This window comes from Gorilla gorilla, chromosome 3 (assembly GCF_029281585.2).
Source record: "Gorilla gorilla gorilla isolate KB3781 chromosome 3, NHGRI_mGorGor1-v2.1_pri, whole genome shotgun sequence".
NCBI lineage: Eukaryota > Metazoa > Chordata > Mammalia > Primates > Hominidae > Gorilla > Gorilla gorilla.
In genome coordinates, this window is record NC_073227.2 from 177,173,886 (window position 1) to 177,188,917 (window position 15,032).

The following is a 15,032-nucleotide window of genomic DNA, read 5'->3' on the forward strand; positions in this document are numbered from 1 at the left end:
ATTCAAAGTAAGAAAAATCTCAAAGACCAATACATATATGTGCATATGCAACCTCAGTAATAGCCAGAAAAAAAAAAAGAAAAAAGTAAATTACACAAAGAGATACAAGTCTACTTATCACTGACAACAGTGGATAGCTGGATATTAGTAAATGTGTTGATTTTATATGGAAAACAAGAAACCTGGCTGGGCACGGTGGCTCATGCCTGTAATCCCAGCAATTTGGGAGGCCATACAGGTGGATCACTTGAGGTCAGGGGTTCAAGACCAACCTGACCAACATGGCAAAACCCCGTCTCTACTAAAGATACAAAAAAAGTAGCCAGGCGTGGTGGTGCACTTCTGTAATCCCAGCTAGTGGGGACGTTGAGGCAGGAGAATTGCTTGAATCCAGGAGGTGGAGGTTGCAGTGAGCTAAGATCGCACCACTGCACTCCAGGTTGAGTGACAGAGCAAGACTTCATCTCAAAAAAAAAACAAAAAAAAAGAAACCCTCAAGCAATGATGGAATATCTACTGATGTAATTATTCCAGAAAGAATTACAATTAAGTTATCATTTCTCCTTTGATTCAGCAATTTCCCCATTGGACTAAACTTGCTAGGGAACCTAACCGATATTTACAGTGGCCACTAACAGGATGGTCACTGTAGCTTGCGCATAGTAGCAAAGCACTGAAAATAACTTCGGTACTATTGTTTATATATAAATTAAGTTACATGTGCAAGAAGGAATTCTATGCAGTGGAGGAAGTGAATTGGTTTATATACTTACCCAAGATGTGATAGATCAAAAGTTGACGAGAGGATAGATGAATGCCCAGAACATAGCACTTAGGGAAAAAAAAGTGTAAGCAACATAAGATTAATAACCCTAAATTATTTGTAAGAATGTCAAACACAGAAATATACACAAAATAGTACATTTGTCAACGATTTATATATTTATATAGAATTATGAAAGAAGAGTTGAAAGAACATATTCTACAAGAAAACATACAGAAAAAAATTAAACAGAAACAACTTGCAGTCAAAATGAAAATTCTATGCCGGAAGATGGCCAGCTAGAAGTAGTTAGTGTGTGCCACTCTCATGGAAAGAAATAGAAGGGGAAAGTAACCATTAACTGAAACACCTAGGTACATGCATTGGGATTCATTAAGAAAAGAACTTGACCTGCAGAGGATGGAACAAGGCAAGGTAGGATGTCCGCCCACTCGGAGTGGCATGGAGCCAGAGGAGCCTCCCCACCCAGGGAAGCAGTGATTGAGTGAGCAACCCTGGGGATCCATGCTTCTCCCATGGATCTTTGCAACTCTTGGGTCAGGAGATTCCCTCATAAACCCAGTCCACCAAGGCCTTCATTCTAACAGGCCAAGCTATGTGGTGTCTTGGCAGAGCATCTGCTCAGGCACATGTGGAACCCCAGAAGCTTTAGATACTCAGGGTTCCTGGCAAAAGTGGCTGCAACTCCAGCAAAACAGGAGGTAAGACCCCCGTACATACCCCTAGAGAAGAGGCTGAATCTAGGGGACCGAGCAGCCACAGCCTGCAGGCCTTGCTTCCATGGCATCTTGCAGGATAAGACCCTGTGGCTTGGAACTCCAGCTAGCCATGAGTAGCAACATTACATTTCCCTGAGACACAGATCCCAGAGGGAGGGGCAGTCTGCCCACTTGGCTATTTTGCAGCTTTAGTCATTGATGCCTTCAGGTTCTGAGGAATTCAAGGTGTCTAGGAACTGGAGTGGTCCCCCAGCACAGCACAGTAGCTCTATGAAGAGGCAGCCAGACTGCTTTTTCATACAGACCCTGGAACCCATTTCTCTTCACTGAGTGGAATCCCACAACCAAGGTCTACAACCACCCCCACAGGTGTTTTCCAGCTAGCAGCAATTCCAAACCTACCTGGGATGGAGCTCCCAAAGGGAAGGGAGGGCCATCATCTTTTCTGTTTTGCAGCTTTAGCCACTGTCACCTTCAGGCTTTGGAGAGTCTAAGGTGACTGGGGGCTGGAGCAGACCCCCAGCACAGCAAGGCTGCTCTACGGAAAAGTGCCAGAGTGCTCTATAAAGTAGGTCCCTCATCCCCTTCCTTCCCACTGGGTGGGAGCTCCCTACCGAGGTTTCCAGCCACCACTGCCAGTGTGTTCAGGCTGGCAACAGATCTGTATCTCCCTGGGGTGGAGCTCCCTACCGAGGTTTCCAGCCACCACTGCCAGTGTATTCAGGCTGGCAACAGATCTGTATCTCCCTGGGGTGGAGCTCCCAGATGGAGGGGCAGGCCACCATCTTTGCTGTTTTGCAGCCTTCACTGAAGATGCCTTCAGGTACTAGAAAATCTGAAGTAACTAGGGACTAGAGTGGATTGCCAGCATACTGCAGCAGCCCTGTGAAAAAGCAGCCTGACTGCTTGTTACATGGGTCCCTGATCCTATGTCTCCTCCCTGGGTTGGTCCTCCCAACCTGGGTCTTCAGCCACCTCCAACTGGAATTATCAAGCCAGTAGCAACTCTGCAACTTCCTGGGACACAGTACCCAGTAGGAGGAGCAGGTTGCCATCTTTGCTTTCTCACAGCCCTTGCCCTTGCTGTCTCCAGGCTCTGGAGAGTACCCAGGATTATGGACTGATCAAGACCCCCAGGACAGAGCACCCATTTCATAGAAAAGTAGCTGGACTGTTCTCCATGCATGCCCGCATCCTCACTTCTCCTCACTGAGCAGGGCTGCCTGACCTGAGACTTCAGCACAACCACGCTGCTGCTGCCTGACTACTTCGACAGCCTAGCAGTTGGAGGAACAGCCACATGCAGAGATAAGAAAGAACCAACGCAAGAACTCCAACAATTCAAAAGGCCAGTGTCCTGTGTCCTCCAAATAACCACACTAGTTCTTTAACAAAGGTTCTTAACCAGACTGACTTGGCTAAAATGACAGAAATAGAATTCAGAATATGGATTGGAATGAAGATCAGTGAGATTCAGGAGAACAGCAAAAACCAATCCAAGGAAATTAAGAATCACAATAAAGTGATACTGGAGCTGACAGATGAAATAGCTGTTAAAAAAGAAGAACTTCACTGGTCCGATAGACCTGAAAAACACACTACAAGGATTTCACAATGCAATCACAAGTATTGACAGCAGAATAGACCAAGCTGAGGAAAAAATCTTGGAACTTGAAGACTGGTTCTCTGAAATAAGACAGCCAAATGAAAAAAAAAGAATGAAAAGGAATGAACAAAACCTTGGAGAAATACAAGATTATGTAAGGAGTCCAAATTCATGAATCACTGGCATCTCAGAAACGGAGAGGGAGAAACCAAATAACTTGAAAAACATATTTCAGTATAGAGTTCATGAAAACTTCCCCAACCATGCTAGAGTGGCTAAGAGTCAAACTCAGGAAATAGAGAGAACCCTTGCAAGATTCCACACAAGAAGATCATCCTCAAGGCGCACAGTAATCAAGTTTTACAAGGTTGAAATGAAAGAAAGAATGTTAAAGACAGCTAGAGAGAAAGGGGAGGTCACCTACAAAGGGAATCCCATCAGGCTAACAGTGGACATCTCAGTAGAAGCCCTACAAGCCAGAAGAGAATGGAGGCCTATATTCAATATTCTTAAAGAAAAAAATCTTCAACCAAAAATTTCATATCTAGCCAAAATAAGCTTCTTAAGTGAAGGAGAAATAAGATCCTTTCCAGATAAGCAAATACTAAGGGAGTTTGTTATCATCAGACCTGCTTTACGAGAGATATTGAAAGGAGCACTAAGTATGGAAGGAAAGAAAGTTACCAACCACTACAGAAACACATCTAAGTACACAGAGCAGTGATACTATAAACCAACCTCACAAACAAGCTGGCATAATAACCAGCTAACACCACAATGACAGGTTCAAATCCACACACATCAATACTATTCTTGAAAGTAAATGTGCTAAATGCCCCATTTAAAAGGCATTTAGTACAATACTAATCTGTGGCAAGCTGGATAAAACAGCAAGACCCAATGGTATGCTATCTTCGAGAGTCCCATTTCACACACAGTGACATCCATAGGCTCAAAATAAAGGGAAGGAGGAAAATCTACCAAGAAAATAGAAATCAGAAAAAAGCAGGGGTTCCAATCCTAACTTCAGACAAAACAGACTTTAAACCAATAATGATCAAAAAAGGCAAAGAAGGGCATTACATAATGGTAAAGAGTTAAATTCAGTAAGAAGACTTAACTATCCTAAATATAGATACACCCAACACAAGAGCACTCAGATTCATAAAGTACGTTCTTAGAGACCTACCAACGGACTTCAACTCTCACACAATAATAGTGAGAGACTTCAATGCCCCACTGACTATATTAGTCAGAACACTGAGGCAGAAAATTAACAAAGATATTCAGGACCTGAACTCAATATTGAACCAAATGGGTCTGATAGATGTATACAGAACTATCCTCCCCCAAACAACACAATATGCATTATTCTTCCCATCACCATGTGGTACATATTCTAAAATCACCACACAATTAGATATAAAACAATTATCAGCAGATGCAAAAGAACAGAAGTCATACCAAACACACTCTCGCACCACAGCACAATAAAAACAGAAATCAAGACCGAAAAAAAATCACTCAACACAATGCAACTATGTGGAAGTTAAACAACCTGCTCCTGAATGACTTTCGGGTAGATAATGAAATTAAGGCAGAAATCAAGAAGTTCTCTGAAACTAATCAGAACAAAGAGACAACATACCAGGATCTCGGGGACACAGCCAAGGCACTGTTTAGAAGGAAACTTATAGAACTACATGCCCACATCAAAAAGTTAGAAAGATTTCAAATTAACAATGTAATATCAAAACTAGAAGAACTGGAGAAGCAAGAACAATCCAATCCCAAAGCTGGCAGAGGCAAAAATTAACTAAAATCAGCACTGAACTGAAGGAAATCAAGACACCAAAAAACATTCAAAAGATCAATGAATCCAGGAATTGGCATTTTGAAAAAATTATTAAGATAGATTGCTAGCTAGAGTGATACGGAAGAGAGGAGAGAAGATCCAAATAAACACAATCAGTAATGACAAAGGGGATATTACCACTGAACCCACAGAAATACAAATAACTATCAGAGACTACTATGCACACCAACAAGAAAACCTAGAATAGATGGATAAATTCCTGGACACGTACACCCTTCCAATACTCAGTCAAGAAGAATTTGATTTCCTGAACAGACCAATAATGAGATTTGAAATTGAATCACTAATAAATAGCCTACCAACCAAAAGAAGCCAAGAACCAGACAGATTCACAGTCAAATTCTACCAGATATACAGAGAGAGCCTACTACAAAGTACCATTCCTTTTGAAACTATTCCCAAAAATTGAGGAGGAGGGACTTCTCCCCAGCTTATTCTATGAGACTAGCCTCATCCTGATACCAAAACCTGGCAGAGACACAACAAAGAAAATTTCAGGCCAATATCCTTGATGAACATTAATGTAAAAATCGTCAACAAAATACTGGCAAACCAAATTCAGCAGCAAATCAGAAAGCTTATCCACCACGATCAAGTAGGCTTTTTTTCTGGGATATAAGTTTGGTTCAAAATAAGCAAATCAATAAATGTGATTCATCCCATAAACAGAACTAAAGACAGAAACCACACAATCATCCCCATAGATGCAGAAACGACTTTCAATAAAATTCCACACCTCTTTATGTTAAAAAAAAAAAACTGAATAAACTAGGCATTGAAGGGACGTGCCTTGAAATAATAAGAGCTATTTAAGACAAACCCACAGTCGGCATCAACTGAATGGGCAAAAGCTGGAAGCATTTCCTTTAAAAACTGGCACAAGACAAGGATGCCCTCTCTCATCACTCCTATTCAATACAGTTTTGGAAGTTCTGGCTGGAGTAATCAGGCAAAAGGAAGAAATAAAGGGCATCCAAATAGAGAAGAAGTCAAACTATCCCTGTTTGCAGATGACATGATTCTATATCTAGAAAACCCCATAGTCATGGCTCAAAAGATCCTTAAGCTGATAAACAACTTTAGCAAAGTTATAGGATACAAAATCACCATAGAAAAATCAGCATTCTTATACTCCAACAACAGCCAAGCTGAGAGCCAAATCAGGAACACAATCCCATTCACAGCTACCACAAAAAAAATAAATATCTAGGAATACAACGAATCAGGTGAAAGAGCTCTACAATGAGAATTACAATACACTGCTTAAAGCAGTCAGAGATGACACAAACAAATGGAAAAATATTCCATGTACATGATAGGAAGAATCAATATCTTTAAAATGGCCATAGTGCCCAATGCAATTTAGAGATTCATTGCTATTCCTATCAAACTACCAATGACATTCTTCACAAAATTAGAAAAAAAATCTATTTTAAAATTTATATGGAACCAAAAAAGAGCCCAAATAGCCAAGGCAATCCTGAGCAAAATGAACAAAGCTGGAGGCATTATATTACCTGACTTCAAACTATTCTACAGGGCTACAGTAACCAAAACAGCATGATACTGGTACAAAAACATACACATAGACCAATGGAACAGAACAGAGAGCCCAGAAATAATGCCACACACCTACAACCATCTGACCTTTGACAAAACTGAAAAAAACAAGCAATGGGGAAAGGACTCCTATTTAATTAATGGTGCTGGGATAACTGGCTAGCCATATGCAGAAGATTGAAACTGGATCCCTTGCTTACACCATATATAAAAATCAACTCAAGATGGATTAAAGACTTAAATGTAAAACCCAAAATTATAAAAACCCTGGAAGACAACCTAGGTAATACCATTCTGAAGATAGGAACTGGCAAATATTTCATTATGAAAATGCCCAAAGTAATTGCATCAAAAGCAAAAATTGACAAATGGTGTCTAATTAAACTAAAGAGCTTCTACAGAGCAAAATAAACCATCAACAGAGTAAACAGACAACCTACAGAATGGGAGAAAAATTTTGCAAATTATGCAGACAAAGGTCTAATATCTAGCCTCTATAAAGAACTTAAACAAGTTTATAAGAAAAAAAAACCCATTAAAAAGTGGATAAAGGGCATGAATAGACACTCTTAAAAAGATGTACATGTAGCCAACAAGGATATGGAAAAAAACTCCATATCACAGATCAATAGAGAAATGCAAATCAAAACCAACATGAGATACCATCTCAAACCAGAGTGGCTATTACTAAAAAGTCAAAAAATAACAGATGCTTGTAAGGTTGTGAAGAAGAGGAACACTTATATACGGTTGGTGGAAGTGTAAGTTAGTTCAACCACTGTGGAAAGCAGTGAGGCAGTTCCTCAAAGAGCTAAAAACAGAACTGTCATTCAACCCAGCAATCCCATTACTTGGTATATACCCAAAGTGATATAAATTATTCTACCATAAATACACACGCTTGTGTATGTTCATTGTAGCACTATTCACAATATCAAAGTCATAGAATCAATTTAAATGCCCATTGATGGTAGACTGGATAAAGAAAATGTGGTACATAAACACCATGGAATACTATGCAGCCATTAAAAGAATAAGTTAATGTCCTTTGCTGGAACATGGATGGAGCTGGAGGCCATTATCCTAAACAAACTAATGCAAGAACAGAAAAACAAATACCGTGTGTTCTCACTTCTAAGTGGGAGCCAAATGATGAGAACACATGGACACAGAGAGGAACAACAGATACTGGGGCCTACTTGAAGATGGAGGGTGGGAGGAGGGAGAGGAACAGAAAAAAACAACTGTTAGGTACTAGGATTAGTACGTGGGTGACTAAATAATCTGTACAACAACCCCCATGAGTTTACCTGTGTAACAAACCTATACATGTATTCCTGAACCTAAAATAAAAGTTAAAAAAAGAAAAAAAATCTACACTAGAACTTCAATTCTGAGCACTTGAGATCCTTAAAAACAAAAAGGAAATAAACAAGCAAGTGTGTTTTTTGGAAATGTCAGCAGGTTTAGTGGTAGTACAATTTAATCAAGATAGTGAGAAGGAGAGACTTGAGATTGTTTCTAATTCACAAGGAAGGAACAAGGAGAAAAGGAGAGTTGAAGTACAAAGAAAAAAGGATGCTTATTTTGGAACAGTATTCTGAAAGAAGGTAGAAGGAAATGGGATTTGGAGATTCAGGTTAAATGAATATCTTTGGTAAGTAGAAAGATCCCATTTTCTTCAGCAGGAGCGAAGGAATAGAGAAGGAATGAACAGACAGAGATATTTTAAGGCAAATGTGGGGTGGTGAGAGCAGCTTTCTTTCTCTTCTTTTTTTTTTTTAGTGTATTTCTCAATTTAGCACAGAAATGTATAGTCTTGTCTTATTTTCAAAATCATCACATGTGTATTATTCTTGGATCCTTAACTATATTGGGAGCACCTTACATTTCCTCAGAGATTATGAGAAAAATGAATTTTAGATCAAGAAGGGTCTTAAGAAGCATGTAATTGATTATACCTGTATTACGTGATAAGCACTGTTTAAAGGGTGTACATGCATTTCTCTAGACAAATCCTTCTTTTCCTTTTTTTTTTTCCCCCAACGGATGATTAAATGAAGATCCAAAGAGGCTACCTGAAGGAAGTCACACACAGTAGCTAATGACAGTGTTGGGGGTAAGAATCCAGATGTCTTCATTTCCAGGTCTTGGCCTGTTTTCCTCTCCCTAAATCCTGCTGCGGATCAGCAGCTTCCAGTGCTGGATGATAAGTAAGCTGAAAGCATGTTCCCTGAGTGAGGATTAACAATAGGCATGTGGCCTCATTTTAAAAATCTTCAACTCACAGGCCTTGTCACAGGTTTGTACCCCAGGCTCTTCTTTTTTCTTTTTGAAAGCTTCAGTCATACAGAGAAGGATAATAAAGCCAATACTCCTCTTGCCGAGGTTTTATGAGTTTCTGCGCTGAAAACAGCATGCCAGAAGCTATTTTGGGCTATGCAGTTTAAAATAATGAGAAAACCAACACCAGCAGCTGGGTGAACTGAGCACAATGCAAACAAGTAGCACTGAGCACACACGCACAGTGGGGACCCGCTCCACGGGTTTATAGCTTTTGGGAGCTGCTGCTGCAGTTCTTTTTACCTGAGAGAACACTGACTACATTGGCGCTTTGCTAGTCTGGAGGTATCCAGTCCCAGCTTTAATGAAAGGCCTCACCGCCAGTAGTTCAGCCAAGAAGGGAACTCCCACTCCTGGGCATCATTTTGCACTGAATGGGTATTAAGCAATTAATTGTGAAACCCTGCTTCTATATGGTTGCTATGGAAATCCGTGGGAAGGAAACATTAAATACTGTAGGAAATAATTCGAGAATAATGAGCTGAGAGGGACAGACCATCACCATCTCAATTATTTCCATCATCACATTGTCAGGTGGAAAAAGTAAAAATCTATGGAAATTCTATGCACATTAATTTTCCTTTGTTGGAATTTGAATATTTCTAAAAAGCATAATTCATTCATATGAGGCTTCCACATTTTTAAAAAGAGTATTGGATAAAAATAGCAATAGCAAGGTAGCTAACACTCCAGATTAACTAATTATACTCCCCCAAAGCAATGAATGTAAACATTTGGTTTACATCTTTAACAATTCAAGAATATACACACTCATAGTTTTCTACTTACATTTTTATTTTTTTCAGAAAATCCTCATTAAAATCCTCATAAATTCCAAAACGTTCATGCGTCAAAGAAGCCGTAATCTTTCAAAATGAAGAAAAGGATTAAGAGAAATAAGTCATTCTGTGACAAAAATAAGCTCTTAAGCTCACGTGTCAGTTTTAACAAAGTTTCATAGCTTATTGCATTAGCTTCCGTCTTTGGTTATATCATGTCAAGTCAGGGCATGCCATTTGACCCATTACTTGAAAAGAAATACTTATAAATTTCCTTTGGTCATCAAAGCTGGCAGAAGTGGAATTTAGAATGATGATATTTCCATCCTTCCTGAGCTCAACTGAGCACAATATGGGTCTTGAGTAATAGAGAACAACGGGGCTATAGTCGAAACGCACAGTTAAGCAAGAGTTTTCTGTGAGGTGGTTATGATGCGTGAGTACCAGAGTATTAATTGTCAGATAAAATTTTCAGTAATTCAAAACATAGCTGTCATACAGATATAAAATGAAGATGTGTCAAATAAAATAGAACTCATGAACAAATAAACAGTAAGATGCTAACGCTGGTTAAAAAACCATTGAGTATAGGCATTTGAGAAAAACAAGCATTAGACTATGATCTCTAGGTTAGATTTTTTTTAAAACTTTAGTGTTCTACAGGGTAATAATGAAACCATTTCTTTTAAGGTCTTTTTCCAATGAACAGAAATACACAAATTAACATACAACTTCACAGTGTCTAGGCCTGAATTTAAAAAAAAAATATGAATGACATTCACAGGTAAATTACTCTAAATAGTCCTGGGATTTGGAAATGATACACTGTGCTCTTTTTGTTTAGAAGTTTTGGATGTGTTTTCTTAACAGTTCCTCTATTTTGATAATAAACAACCTCTAAAAATTTTTCTTGATTTCAAAACAGTCTGGCTCCATTATGTTTGGCCTGATATTTTACACATGTGCAGAAAACACTGTGAATTAATTATATAAGACTCCCTGAGTTTGGAGCACAGAACAAAGACTGAAGCTAAAAAGTTAACATTTGTGTGGAAATTTCATTTTGGAAATTAAGATTGGGTCTTTTAAATGCCTCTATTATTTGTTCTTCTATCTCAAACCTGAGTGACACACTGCAGAAAGATATTATTGCTAATATAAAGAATGAAGAATTATCCTTCAATTTGATTAAGCCCTAGTGTTACATTTTCACAGTCCTAAAGTTTGTAGAAGTGATGATGTATTCTGATCAGTAAACCAGTGTCAGAAATTCAAGCAGCTCAGTTTAAACAGAATTACCATTTGTCCTAGGAATCTAATTATTGGGTATGTAACCAAAGGAATATAAATCATTCTACCATAAAGACACATGCACCCATGTGTTCATCACAGCACTATTCGCAATAGCAAAGACATGGAATCAACCTAAATGTCCATCAATAGTAGAGTGGATAAATAAAATGCAGGACATACACAGTGTGGAATACTACACAGACATAAAGAATGAGATCACGTCCTTTGGAGCAACATGGATGGAGCTAGAGGCCATTATCCTAAGCAAACTAACACAGAAACAGAAAACCAAATATCACATGTTCTCACTTATATGTGGGAGTTAAACAATAAGAACACATGGACACAAAAAGGGAAACAACAATCACTGAGGATTACTTGAAAGTGGAGGGTGGGAGAAGCGGGAGGATCTCCCTTAGTACCCATAGTACCTATTGGGTACTATGCTTATTACCTGAGTAAGGAAATAATCAGTACACCAGACCCCCTAGACATACAGTTTACCTGTATAGCAAACCTACGATTTTACCCCTGAACCTAAAATAAAAGTTAAAAACAAAAAAAAAATCTTCCTATCTAAAAATTAAAAAGAAACTTAAGCAGTCTGATTAATTGGCCTCTTCAAAAAATAAAAAACCCAAACCCTATTAAAAAATAAAAGGTATGCCTGTTTTATAGCACAAACTAATACTAATAAAGTCACAAAAATTATATACAGCTCTTTATTCACTTTTTAAATCAAAATTATTATGCCAGTCTATTTTGTTCAAAGATTCACCTTAAGTTTATGAATTTGAATTTTTAAGTGAAAATGTTTCTAGATAGTGGTTTCATGAGGATTGTTTTTTCTCAAATGGCTAGCAGATTTAAAGTATTAAAAGTTTGGTTTCATTATTTTCTGAGAATGTTAGATGTATAATATATGTGATTAATTTGAGAGTTTTTATTATCTAGTGTAATAATATCCCCCAGAGGAAAGAAAATATTTTAAATTCACACAAAGAGAGGAAAAGGCTTTTCTCAGTTGCAGACACATCACTTTCTGCTTCAATTCAGCAGGCTCAGCTCCTGGTGAAGGATAAAAATGAAGCACAAATCCACGTTTCAAAAGTTTATTCTACTTTTGATTGTTCAAAAGAAAATTTTGCAGTTGATTTGAACTCACACATAGCAAAATGAACAAATAAAAGAAGGCTAACAAACCAGATTTTATGTTGTCTCTGACCTGATAGGATAGATTTCTAGCATCCTGGTGGAGATTCTTAATTACAGACATATAAACCCACTCACATATACACACAGGGTGTTCCCTGAACTATGCAATGGTGGCTAATGCTCTACCAGTTTTTGCCTCTGGTTGGGGAGAGAGAACTCAAACCATTAGTTAAATAATGCACAGACAGAGCAACAGCCGTGGCTAAGAAATATAAACAAAGACAGAAAATTAAGAGGCAAAAAGATAAAGTTCTAGTACCACTTGAGATCCTGAGAATCATGAAAACATAGGTTTCAGCTGGAAAAATGATGAATTGCATTTTTCTGACAATGCAGATGATTATCTATGGCAGATGCATCCACTTGGGCATCTTGTAAATAACCTCTAAAAATGTCCACGTTTAATTTTAGAACATAAAAATATGATTCTCATGTAAATATTGAGTACATATATATCAGGGATTTTATGCAACTGATTAATTAATGCAGATGTCAGGAAAAAAGGAGTTTCTAAAGTTTAAACAATCATTTTGGGGAGCTGGCTATTTCTAGGCAGCAATGCTCTTGTGTGGTAGTCTTTCGATTTTAAAGTTTTGGGTGTTTCCTAGGGTATTTAAAAGAAACTCAGTTTATATATTTTGAGATAGTATTTGGAGAGCTATATTATGGTTTAAAATAAAAACAACATGCTTGAAAATAAATATAGTTTATATTTAGTTAATAAACATGAGTTAAATAAAATGTATTTTAAAGATGCATTTAAAAAACTGACTATAATATGGCCTTCAAGTAAATTCATAAAGAAAAAAACTAAAAAATATCCCCTGATTAGAAGCAACTCAAACTTAAGCATAATGTTCTTAGAGTAATGTGGACTGCTTGCTGATACTAGCTTTAAAAACCTATACCATTCCTATTTTTATTTTTTATTTTTATATTTTTAGAGATAGGGTCTTGCTCTGTTACCCAGGCTGGAGTGCAGTGGCATGATCATAGCTCATTCTAGCCTAAAACTTCTGGGCTTAAGCAATCCTCCTGCTTCAGCCTCCCAAGTAGCTGGGACTACAGGCACCCACCACCATGTCACACTTATTTTTATTTTTGTAGAGACAGGGCATTGCTATGTTGCCCAGGCTGGTCTCAAACTCCTGGCCTCAAGCAATCCTCCCACCTTGGCCTCCAAAATTATGTGATCACAGGCATTAGCCACTACTCCTGGCCCCATTCCTATTTTGATTGCATATTGAGACTTAAGGGCTGAATTCTTTAGCCTTAACTAAAAACAGAATATACATTTCTATTAACCAAAAAAGACAAATTATGTTTTCTATTTTTTTGTCTGATGATTTAGTTTTTTCAAATACTCAATTCACATGAGTTATACACAATTTATTTTGGTGGCATAAATATTTTCACACCTTATGTACTGCCATTTTAAATTATACAAGTAATACTGTGATTAGTATATTAATTCATTTTAAATATTATCATAATATTGATGACTTTTTGCCATTACATATTGATTGTATGATCAACAGAGTCTCCGCTTTAACAAGATTCTTGGATGACTTATATGCACATTAAATTCTGAAAAACACTCATGTGAGAAAAATAAGAATTCAGATTCTAATATTGTCCTTGCAATTCAGTAGCTTTGTAATCTTACAACCTGACATAAACTCTTTTTTCATCTATTAAACGGGACAGTAAAGCCTGCCTTTTAAGGCTGTTGTAAGTACTAAATAATTTTGTCACCTATAAATTTCTTGGTAAATTCAAGTCTCTATAAATGTTAGCCATCACAATAATATCATTTTAAAAAGTCAGACTAAAGTTTCCATTGAAAAATCTTAGATCTAAAGCAAGTAATTATAATATTCAGTCTTCTAATCTCTACTACATAAAACAGTTGACTGGGCACATATATTTTATTTAGGGAAAATTTTCCATTTCTCAATTAATTGTCCCTAGATTAGTGCTTCCAAGTAGTAGTTCCTGATTCAGTAACATTTCAATCCCTGGGAATTTGTTAGAAATGCAAATTATCCAGTCCAGCCCTTACCTAATAATAAGAAACTGTAGGAAGAGGGCCCAGCAATCCGTGTTTAACAAGTTTCCCAGGTGATTCTGATACATACTAAAGTTTGAGAACGATTGCTCTAGATCAACCTCCAGGAATATTTAACCCAATTAATTTTCTGAGATCATCTAGCGAACACTTTTGGAGCAGACATCCAATCCACGATTACCATGCATGTAAACGTTGCTTAATGCATCTCGTTGGCATCAACTTCCATCCCTGGACCTGAGTGCACACCATTTCTCTATAATGGCTAGACTTCCTAATTCTAAACATTTGGCATTTTCAGTCAAATGGATTACAGTGATAATTTTTCTAAGAGAAGAATTTTGTTTTTACCTTGCTGGCAACCTCAATAAAGCTGCTTCCATACTTCTTCCTGGAGGGCTTTTGGCTGCTGTGATCCTGTAGCCAGCTATAGGCACATAGTGTCCGGAACACCTAGAGGTATTTTTGCAGCTACAGAATCTTCTCTTTGTTAACTTTCCTGTCCTTGTTCTGTTTACGGCAATGTTCATCCTGACCTTCACAGTGCATCATGTTGCCAGGGGGACTTAGCAACAAAAGCAGCAGAGGAAGTGAAGGGATATATTTAAAAAATGTAGATCTAAACCTAATCTTTGTTTTCTTTTTGGTTAAAATGAATCCATAGATGTTAGTTACTGAAACTGCATGCTTTGTTAATCATAAGTCTGTCTAAAATCCCTTGACTTCAAAATAAGAAATTATAGGTACTGAACCATATACCCTGTGATAAACGTGGTGAGATTGACTGTC

At 37.7% G+C, this 15,032-nt stretch overlaps 1 long non-coding RNA gene across 1 annotated transcript; it reads right to left on the reverse strand.

Annotated features, from left to right (window-relative positions):
* Positions 1-769: 769 nt before the first annotated feature.
* Positions 770-14,668, reverse strand: LOC109026584 (uncharacterized). Its single transcript, XR_002005597.3, has 3 exons — positions 14,595-14,668; positions 9,678-9,754; positions 770-831 (listed from the first exon to the last, which is right to left on the reverse strand). It is a non-coding gene; the product is annotated as an uncharacterized lncRNA (long non-coding RNA).
* Between the last annotated feature and the right edge of the window lie 364 nt (positions 14,669-15,032).